The sequence below is a fragment of the Equus przewalskii genome, chromosome 19, assembly GCF_037783145.1.
Source record: "Equus przewalskii isolate Varuska chromosome 19, EquPr2, whole genome shotgun sequence".
Classification (NCBI taxonomy): domain Eukaryota; kingdom Metazoa; phylum Chordata; class Mammalia; order Perissodactyla; family Equidae; genus Equus; species Equus przewalskii.
Window position 1 is genome coordinate 28,046,966 of NC_091849.1, and position 10,094 is coordinate 28,057,059.

General features: G+C 40.3%; 3 non-coding genes across 3 annotated transcripts; all 3 read right to left on the reverse strand.

Annotated features, from left to right (window-relative positions):
• Positions 1–442: 442 nt before the first annotated feature.
• TRNAF-GAA (transfer RNA phenylalanine (anticodon GAA)) lies at positions 443–515 on the reverse strand. Its single transcript has one exon. It is a non-coding gene; the product is annotated as a tRNA-Phe (tRNA).
• Positions 516–5,165: 4,650 nt separating this feature from the next.
• On the reverse strand, positions 5,166–5,237 carry TRNAA-AGC (transfer RNA alanine (anticodon AGC)). The gene has a single exon. It is a non-coding gene; the product is annotated as a tRNA-Ala (tRNA).
• A 4,476-nt stretch (positions 5,238–9,713) lies between these two features.
• On the reverse strand, positions 9,714–9,785 carry TRNAA-CGC (transfer RNA alanine (anticodon CGC)). Its single transcript has one exon. It is a non-coding gene; the product is annotated as a tRNA-Ala (tRNA).
• Between the last annotated feature and the right edge of the window lie 309 nt (positions 9,786–10,094).

Genomic DNA, 10,094 nt, shown 5'->3' on the forward strand with positions numbered 1-10,094 from the left:
AGATACAAACCCAGATTTTCTGATTGGAAAGTTTTCTTTTCATAAACCCATACCCACATATATATACACTTGCGCAGTGTAGTAGTGCTTTTTCTACTCTTTTCCCTCCACAATTCTTGTGATTAAAAACATCGCACACAGGCAAAACGCGAAAGCAGAAATGAATCGTAAGTGCAACAGCATGTAGCGTATTGGAATTTCTTATCCCCTTGGAAAATAATTCCCTAGCTTTTAAAACTTTAAATAAAATATGCCGCATGTCAGTAAACACTTCACGGAAGATGTCAGTGGAATATGCAACCAAAAGAGAGGGTAATAAATATGTACACGCCTTGATCGGATTTGCAAAAGGCAGTAAAAATTGTAGTTACATATCCACGTTCGGGATTGGGGTGCAACTGTTGTGTAAAGGGGTGACAATTGCTCCGAAGTGAGACAAAACTGCCGAAACCCGGGATCGAACCAGGGACCTTTAGATCTTCAGTCTAACGCTCTCCCAACTGAGCTATTTCGGCTGACCGGTAGTACCCCGTTTAGCCATTGTTTGAAAATATTAAAGTTTTCTTGGGTGGAGGGCGATGAGCAATGTGTTCTTCACTGTTTAATCTTTTGTTCAACATCACCCATTTATTCACTCAAAAACACATCGGCTCCGCTGAAAATAGGACCCAGTTTTTTGAGACAGTGAATGGGTTGGTAGAGGAGGGAAGAAAGGAGCGAGGAATAGGTAAAAACAGGAAGATTCTTCTCTGCTTGGTCGCCTTCTGCTATTCTACTGCTCGAACACTGCCCAGAAAACTAAAAGAAGTCAAAATGAAATTATCTCTGTTCTTCTTTTTCTGTCTTGCTCTTTAGTGAAAAATCTAAAATAAGCACAGGATTATTGGGCACGTTATTGCGATTGAAGAAATCCTGAAAGAGCCAGTTCTTTTTGTCTATTCCTTTCCTTCTCTTTATCTTCCTTTTGCCGACACTGCCACCCTGGGGGATGCAGAGTCCCAGGGAATAGAAACGTGAAGGTTGTAAAGGCAATCTATTGGATAATGTGTTTATTTCTGTGTGAGCATGCAAAACGTGTCTTTAAAAGGAGAATCTCATAAGATAGTTGGAGACTGTGAAAAGCAGATACATGTGTATTGTTTCGAACCCTTTCACACACCACCACTGAGTCACACCTCACACGACAGATTTGTCATGAAGGTCCTCTTTGAAGTATTAGCCATATTTCTGAGGGCTTTTCAAAGATACAATAGTGGCCAGATAGCAAAACCACTGTCTCAAATCCCACTATTTCTTAAACTTCTAAACTATATCTGCTTAAACGGCTACCCTAGGAGAAATGCAAGAGGATCACAGACCAAATAACACCGTTTCTGCTACTAAGACCTTTCACCCTGTCTACCTGTTCCAAGGTTTCCTACCCAGCCTGGGGGCATTTTTTTCCTGCAACAGTCAGGAAAGATCTAAGGATAGAACTTTCTCTTGTGTATCATCCTCTCTCTCTCCTTCTTTTCTCTTTCCTCTTCTTAGAACTTTTTTCAATCCCTCTCCTCCTTAAGAGAAGATGAGTCGCAGTCTAAGAGAAGATTTTTAAATGCTTATATTTTACAAAAGACACTTATCTGGAATATGTGGAGAACTCCTACAAAATACTAAGAGAAAGACTAAAACTTCATTAAGACAGAGCAAATTAACATGCACTTCACAGAAGAGGATACCCCAAATAGCCAATAAACAATTTAAAAGGCGCTCAACATCATTTGCTATCAGGGAAATGCAAATTAAAAACCAATGAAATAATACTTCTCTTCACCAGAATTGCTTAACTTAACATAAGTGACAATAACAGATGCTGCTGAGCATGTGGAGAAACTAGAATGCTCATACATTGCTAATGAGACCACAAACTGGTACACCCACACTGGGAAACTCTTTAGAAATAGTAAGCAAAGCTAAATATATATATATATAACTTATTATCCCAAAACTCCATAGCCGCATTTCTACACAAGAGAAATGCATGAGCATTTCCCTTGAAAGACCTGTACAGGAATGCCCACGGCAGCATTAGACATTTCAGCCAAAAGCAAGAGCACTCCAAACGTACATCAACAGTAAAATGAATTAATACATTGTGAAGTACAAGATTCACACAGTGGAATACTACAGAGCAATGAAAAAGAACCACTGCTACTAGCAATAGCATGGATGTATCTGATTTTTAAAAACTGAGTGAAAGAATCCATACCCGAATGAGTACATATTGTATGATTCTATTTACATTATTTCAAAATAGTAGAAAAACTGATCTATGGTGGTAGAGGTCAGAGAGTGATATTGATTGTGATAAGGCACAAAGAAGCTGCTGGGAGCTGAAAAATGATGTATCTTTGTGTTGGGGGGTGTTGTTTACATGGCTGTATGCATGTATAATAACCCATCAAGGTGAATAATTGTTTTGTGCATTTCACTTTATATTAATTAAACCTCAATTAAAATAACAAGAAAAGAAGAGGAGAAAGAAGGATCTCCTGGGATATGTCCTTGCCTCCAGTACATCCTATCTCTTCATTAGCACTTTTCAAATTGTGGTCGACAGACTGGTGCCTGTATAAGAACTGGTTTTTACCCATCTGTGAGCATTAGAAACTTTTATAACAATTTGGCAGTGCCAGGACATCAAACTCCCTCTGTTCAATAAGGTAGAAACAATCTCAGAGATTTTCAGAACTTTAGAAACAATTCTCTCTGGAATGAGGAAATGGCAGTAGCTGAGGACCAGCTGCGAAGTGAATTTTAATAAAACTCTGAGTTTGTCTGGACAGGTTCTCAAACCTCAGTCTCCTATTCGGAAAGAGTCGAGGCTTTTTGCCTTTAGCCAGGATTTGGTGCGAGAGTAAATACGGATTTAAGTTTTTGGGTGATTTCTTCCAAAAATATTCTAGATTCTCTTACAGATTCTTTCTTCCCCGCGCAGGAAACAGCATTCATCTACTGACTGTTTGACCTAGCCGTGCATCTCGCCCCCATCAGAACAAGCCTCAGTCAATGCTGGAGAGAGGCTGAGCTGACAACGTAGGGAAGGAAAGAAATTAGAAAGCATGTGGAAATTAAAATATCAATTACACGTGAATCTCAATACAGGGATTAAAATGGGCGTAAATGGGACTAGGAGTGCGCTGAGCTACTGTGAAAATTTTATTCAGGAGCAGACAGGAGCATCCCCAGCTGATGGGGAGGGAGAAGAGGCAGGGTGGGGTGAAATGGAAGAAGACAAGGAGAAAAGGGAGCGAGAGGACGAGGATAGAGGAAAAGCATCCTCAAGATGATTCGCATTTGTGGGGAGGTTGGTAAGGTGGATCGAAACTCCACATCTTTGCTTCGCTTCCTCCAAATGTAAGGGAAGAGTTGGGTTCCTTCTCTCTCAAGCTTGTCCCAGAAGAGGATCTCGCTCATTTTGCCCCGAGACTATCGTGGCTTCGTGAGCGCGTCGCTGCTCTTTCCGTCGCTGGATAAACAGGCTGAGCGCTCCGGTTGACGCACTGAGGTTGAGTTCTCGTTTGAAGTTCAGGAATCAATATTGGTAGCTCCGGAGGGAGCTGCAGGGATTTCCCGATTTCCGCACGTTGATGTGGTGGAAGCAGTGCCGAGAGTAGAAGCGGGATCCGCCTGCAGATTTGAAATTGAGCGCAACCGAGATGGTGGAACGTCTTTTTTTGGTAAGGTTTTGCTTGAAATGCAAAAGATGAGATGAGAAAGTTCCCGTTTGTTTGCACCACGTATTTCTAACTCTTAGAAAGAAGTCTATTGAAACCCAACTTTCTTCTGAAGAAATTCTTCCAGGCATTTATTTGCAACGCGCTTCTTTACGCCTCACATCCCTGCTCTTGGCTCAAAAGAAGTCTGAAGAGCTGGATTGTGGCCGCAGAAAGCCAGGGTCGCTGAACAACCAGTGATAACTACACATGCAGCCATCCTCTCTCAGTCTTACTACAGGCGCAGAGGCGATGTAGGTGAGCCCCTCACAAGTCGAGACGATGATCTCAAATTTGGATGTGCGGATGGTTTGTGACCGCCTGGCGGACACTCACAGCTTGTGGAGAGTAAGAAAAGCAGAGGACGCATTATGGAAGATCTCCAGGTTTCCTGACTTCTGTAGGTGGAGAAAGGGGCTGCTTTCCTGCTTTCTGGATGTGTAGCAGCTTGATTTTTTTTCCCCTTGGTGACTAAAATAAGAGTAGAATTTTTTTAAACAAGATACTGTTAAGATTCTTGCGGTGTATCCTCCTGTGGATTTCTGCTTAAGCTCTGTGATACCAGCATCTGAAACTCTGCAAAGAGCTCTGATCTGGAGGTATGGGTTGTTTAGTTGTGTGGAAGGAGGATGTCCCTGGAGCGTAAGTAGAGTGAGATTGAAAAGGATTTATTGGGATTGGGAGAACAAGAGTTTATTCTTTATTTGGGGAAAATAAAGAAATGAGCTTTCCCTTAGACTGATCTTGGGCCCTAGAGTTCAAAATGTTTGCCATTTCAGACCAGAAACTAACTTAGAACACCCAGAGAAGTATTATTTCCCTTCACCAGATTTCAACGGAGGTGATAGCTATCTTTTCCTCATTGGTCGTGTGTTTGTAGTTAAATGGCTTTTATGTAAGCTCCAGAGTTTGAGGGCCTCTGACCAAAAAAGTGACCACCAGCACATCAAGTCGTCAGCCACTGGCAGAGAAATCTAGCAAAATATTTTAGTGAAAGCTTCTAAGCCTTCTGCAACCTAGGTTAGGAAGGAGCTAGAATAAAAGAACCGCAAAAGAATTTGAGTTCTTAATTTTCTGATCTGGAATCAGATGGCTTGTCCTTTAGACTGCACAGACCCACATTTCCTGATGTTCAGATTCCGTACAAGTGGAAACTGACTGGGTGGTTGAGAAAACTGCAACTGGCTTCTCAAGCCTACTGACGGTGGCCCACGTGCTGGTGATTGCCGAGAGCGCTTGGAGAGATTGGATGAATAACAGAACTAACAACAAATAACTTTAGGACTGAGCACAGTTGCCTCCCTGTGTCCCAAAATGGTTAGCAAAGAATTCCCACAGCCATAACAACTCCGTTTGACAACGTTTCAGGTAGCAGATCTTAGGACGTGCGAGAAAGGAGGGAAAAAAGGTTGGAGGTACTGGGGATTGAACCCAGGACCTCGTGCATGCTAAGCACGCGCTCTACCACTGAGCTATACCCCCTACGGCAGCCCCTCTATCAGAGGGCCGCTGTGACCCTTAGATGTCCGCGGTTGTTTGAGTCAGCGGACTGAGCCATCAAGACAAAGCTACTTTATGTTCGATTCTGCTACTTCTAAACTTCCTACACTACATCCTCTCTCAGGCGCTGCTACTCCAGGAGAAAGGTACCTTAATGGTACACAGAAAGGTACGGTTCCTGATTCGTGGGCAGCTCGTGATCACCCGCCTCGAAGTCGGCTTCCTATCAGTTTAGATTGCCTGCAGCGCGCTTCCATTCTTGGGTGTCCGGGGATACTTCATTCTCCTGCAACTTTTCTTCACATTACTTTGTTCTCTTTTGACTCCTGGATACTTTAATGTTTTACATGGTTGAAAAGTAAAACTGACTCAAGTGTGTGTGAAGATACTCTAAAATTGAATACAAATAGACACAAATCTAATTGCATTTCAAAAGGATAACGTAACCACATTGAAGAGAAAAAGAAAGAACACATTCAAGTAAATATTGTACATGGTATTCTGTCCTAATTGTAAAGAGAAAAGCCCCCCAACAAATCTTAACCTCTATATAGTAGGGTTATTTTTTGTAGTATTAAGGATATAGCAATTCTGATACTTTGCGTGAATTTTATTTATTTTTATTTGTGGCTGTGTGGATTTACTTTTGTGTGATTGGGGAAATTAATATATATACTGCTGTTGGAAATCAGGGCTCTTGCTGTGAGAAAGGGAGGTAAGAAATAGCCCTGTTAGCTAAGGATGGGGATTAGAGGCATCAGGATGAAATTATATATATGTGTGTGTGCATATATATGCAAGTAAAATTATATACATATATAATTATATGCATATATATAAATTTATATGTGTATATAAAATTGCCATTTTCCCCCAGATGTGTCTGCTAACAGGACCTAGAAGAAACAATACATCAGTAGAAATAAGCAATGCTAGCCCTATATCTGGATTTTTAAATACCATTCTCCACTAAAGGAGACCAGAGCTACTTGTAGAAGTCACTGACTCTAGGATAAGGGAAAGTGCAAGATGAACCTAAGACATCTTTGTGAGCTAGAATATAGGCACCCAAAAATGTTGGGGACGATTCAAAAGGATCCAGAAGCCAACTTGAAGGACCACTCACTGGTCAAATCTGAGACACTTTGACCACGAATAATGACAATAAATGATTATAATCGTTGGATACTTAAATGAATAAACATGAAAGAAGAGAAAGTTTTCTTTACAGTGGTATGCCAACTAATAAATATAGAAGTAATAATAGTTAGAAATCACCATTTGGCAATGACAAGAATAATGATCGACTCAGGCAAAATTCATAAATCAATGCTAAAAAACATAGGTAAAATTTTGATGAGGATCGGGTTATTTATATAGTCTCAGAGTATTTCTCTACAGATTACTTATTAATTGCAAAGGGGAAAATTATCATTTTATAGGGAAAGAAACCTGGTAGATACAACTTTAACCAAGTAATCAAAGCTAATATCACTAATAATGGGAAAAACTGACAAAACATGCCTCCTGGTGTAATAGAGGGAAACAACACCATTTCTGTGTTATTCCTCCCAAATATTCATACTCTAAATCTAGTCTAATTGTAACATAAGTTGAAGAACATTCTACAAAATCATTGCCATCTTCTCTTCAAAAACATATCAATCTCATGAAAGACAAGAAGATTAAGAAACCATTCCTAATTAAAGGAGACTAAAGAGTAACCAAATTCATATGTGATCCTGGAATAGACCCTACTTTGGGAGAGAAATTTCTGCAAAGGATTTTATTGGTAAAATTAAAGTTAATGTAGACTGTATATTAGATAGTACTATTTTATCAGTGTTAAGTTTCCTGAATTTGATCATTGTTCTGTGGTAAGGAAATTTTCTTGCTCTTAAGAAGTACATAGTAAAGTGTACAATAAAAAGATTAGGAAGGCCAGCCTGGGTGGCCTAATGGTCAAGTTTGGTGTGTTCCACTTTGGCAGCCCAGGTTTCATTCCTGGGTGCAGACCTACACCACTTGTCTCAGTGGCCATGCTGTGGCAGTGGCTCGCATACAAAATAGAGGAAGATTGACAACAGATATTAGCTCAGGGTAAATCTTCCTCAGCAGAAAAAAGAAAAAGAAAAGGTAGAAGTGTATAATAAAAAGATATAATGTCTGCAAATTGTTCTCAAATAGTTTAGAAAAATAATAGTGTTTGTCAAAATATATACATACATATATATTCTATGGTTCTTGGTTATTGAGGGATAGGCAACATGGTGTTCTGAAATGATCTCAAGATTTGGACAGTATGTACTTCTCAGGTGGTTCCCATACTATTTAAAATGTTGCTAAGCAGAGACAAAGATGCAGATTTCCCAATTTATATTAGAATTTAGCAGGTGTTTTGCTCTGTTTCCCTTTCATGCTCCTTGCTTGTGAGTTAATCAATTTAGGACATTTGAAAGAGATTGAATTTCTTTCTCAGAGCCGGGAGGTGAAGAAAGGCTGCCCTGGTAAGGAAAGAAAGAGTGAGGTTGGGAGACAGACTCCCTCCCCTCTCTATTATTCAGAAGTAAAGATGAGCACAGACAGTGATTAATTTGAAACCATAAAAACCCCTTGAAGGGGCTGATGGTAGACTAGAAATTTTGAGGAGTATCTGGAAATACAAAGCAGAAATGATTGTATGGACAGGAAACAGGAGAGCAAATGGCTGTTCTTTCTCTACGGTGAAAACGTCCTAGACACCTGCGAATTATTTGTCTTCTTGTTTTGGCAGCTAATAATTTCCATTTGGACACACATACCCAAAAAACTTTTTTTGCTACTTCTTTAGTAGCATATTTGATGTTAATTTTATTTAGAGATTTGTCAGCGCAAAATAACCAATAACCATTCTGTAGATAAGAGAAATAAGGTGCGTTTTACTTGAGCCAGAGTGAGGATTATAACCCAGGAAGACCTTAGAAAGCTTTCCGGAGCAGTATGGTTTTCAGTACAGTCTTGTATCTTTTTAGAACAAAGACCATACATTAAACACACCCAGGTTATGTTTTCATCAAAGTTTCAAAGAGGTATTTAGTTGCAAATTAACAGGTCAACATGATCCCGATGTCAAGAAAGGGACTAATCTGGGCATTACCCACAGGGCATTATCAATAGGGTGTAGGGAGGGGAAATATGCATTCTTACCTTGAGAGAGTGCATTCTTTCATGGTAAAAGCAGATGTACAATGTATGTTTGATAGGCCATAACTCAGGCTTTTTAGCTCAAGCCGAATCAGTTTTGAAGTCCAACAGTTACCCTATATACCTCAATATGTGAAAAATCTCTTCTCAGATTTTAAAAGAAAGAAAACAAGATGAGTGATAAAATAAAAGGAAATTGGGTAGTATGAAATAGCAATTCGGCACAAGTAGGGTGTCTGAGTCATTTAAATCAGGTTCTTCTTTTTTTTTTTTTCCATATTTGGCAGGATTCCAGCCACACAGCTGTCATTTGCAGTAGCATCGACCCACTCATTCACCTAGTATTCTCGGGCTTATTGTTGAACCAAACTTTTGGTGATGGAGAGAGAAGATAAGTAGAGAAATCAGAGGGAAGACTTTTGGTTCCTTGTCCTAAAAACTCCAGAGAAAACGAAGGAAACTCAAGCAATTTTTCCTCAGGCCTCTTATTTTCTTCTTCTTTTCCTGTTTTTCCTTCTCTCAATAATAGTGGAAAATAGAAGCCAAGATGATGAATTTGTTAATATGGCGGCACACTTATTGTTTTGGGTTTAGGGGATCCTACGCAGTAGTACGCTGAATAATGGCTCCCAAAGATATCAGGTCCCAATCCCTAGAACCTGTAAATGTTACCTTATATGGAAAAACTGTCTTTGCAGGCGCGATTACATTAAGGATCTTGAAACGGGTAGATTACCTTGGATTATCTGGGTAGGCCCAAGGTAACCAAATGTCCCTATAAAAAAGAGGCAGAGGGAGATTTCACACACAGAGGAGAAGGCAATGTGACCATGGAGACAGAGTGGAGTGATGCTACCACAAGCCAAGGAATGCTGGCAGCCACCAGAAGCTGGAAGAGGCCAAGGATGGATTCTTCCCTAGAGCCTCTGCAGAGGACATCACTCTGCCAGTGTCCTGATTTTGGTCTGGTGATATACTAATTTCAGACTTCAGGCCTCCGGAAGAGTGAAAGAATACATTTCTGTTGTTTTAAGCTGCCAAGTTTATAGTAGTTTTTTATGGCTATCACGCACAACTAACAGACCATGTAAACTTCTGCTCTGCAACCTGCTTTGAGTGGGTTTAAGCCTCATGAAGTTTAAATAGTGTAGCATTAAAATGAACGTCTTGGATCACGTGTTTACTTTTCTTGTGAGCAGGCAATGAGTAAAGGACAAAAAAAGCCCCAAGAGAATAGCTTACACCGTGTTTCTTAAACACCAGGCAGCTACTGCTTGGAGGTGCCAGGAGTCGAACCCGGGACCTCATGCATGCGAAGCATGCGCTCTACCACTGAGCTACACCCCCTTGCTGTGAGCCTAGGCGTGGCCCTGAGCTCCACTGTGGAGGTTCCTCAGAAACTATCTTACTATATTCTGTGGACCCCTCTCTTCCCAATTCCTCTTTGCTGTTTTAGCAGTAGTGGGTTTAAGAGCAGGATTTGTGACAGCTTTAAAATAGAAGACCCCTGGGAGCTGTGGGGGGTACTGATTCTTTAACAAATAAAGCTTGAAATGGAACACAAAATATTGAAAACGTGCATCAGAAAATTGACCAGATTTTCCCTGCATATAACACTTCTTACTATTTGCTGTTTGCTCCATAGGAATGTTAAGG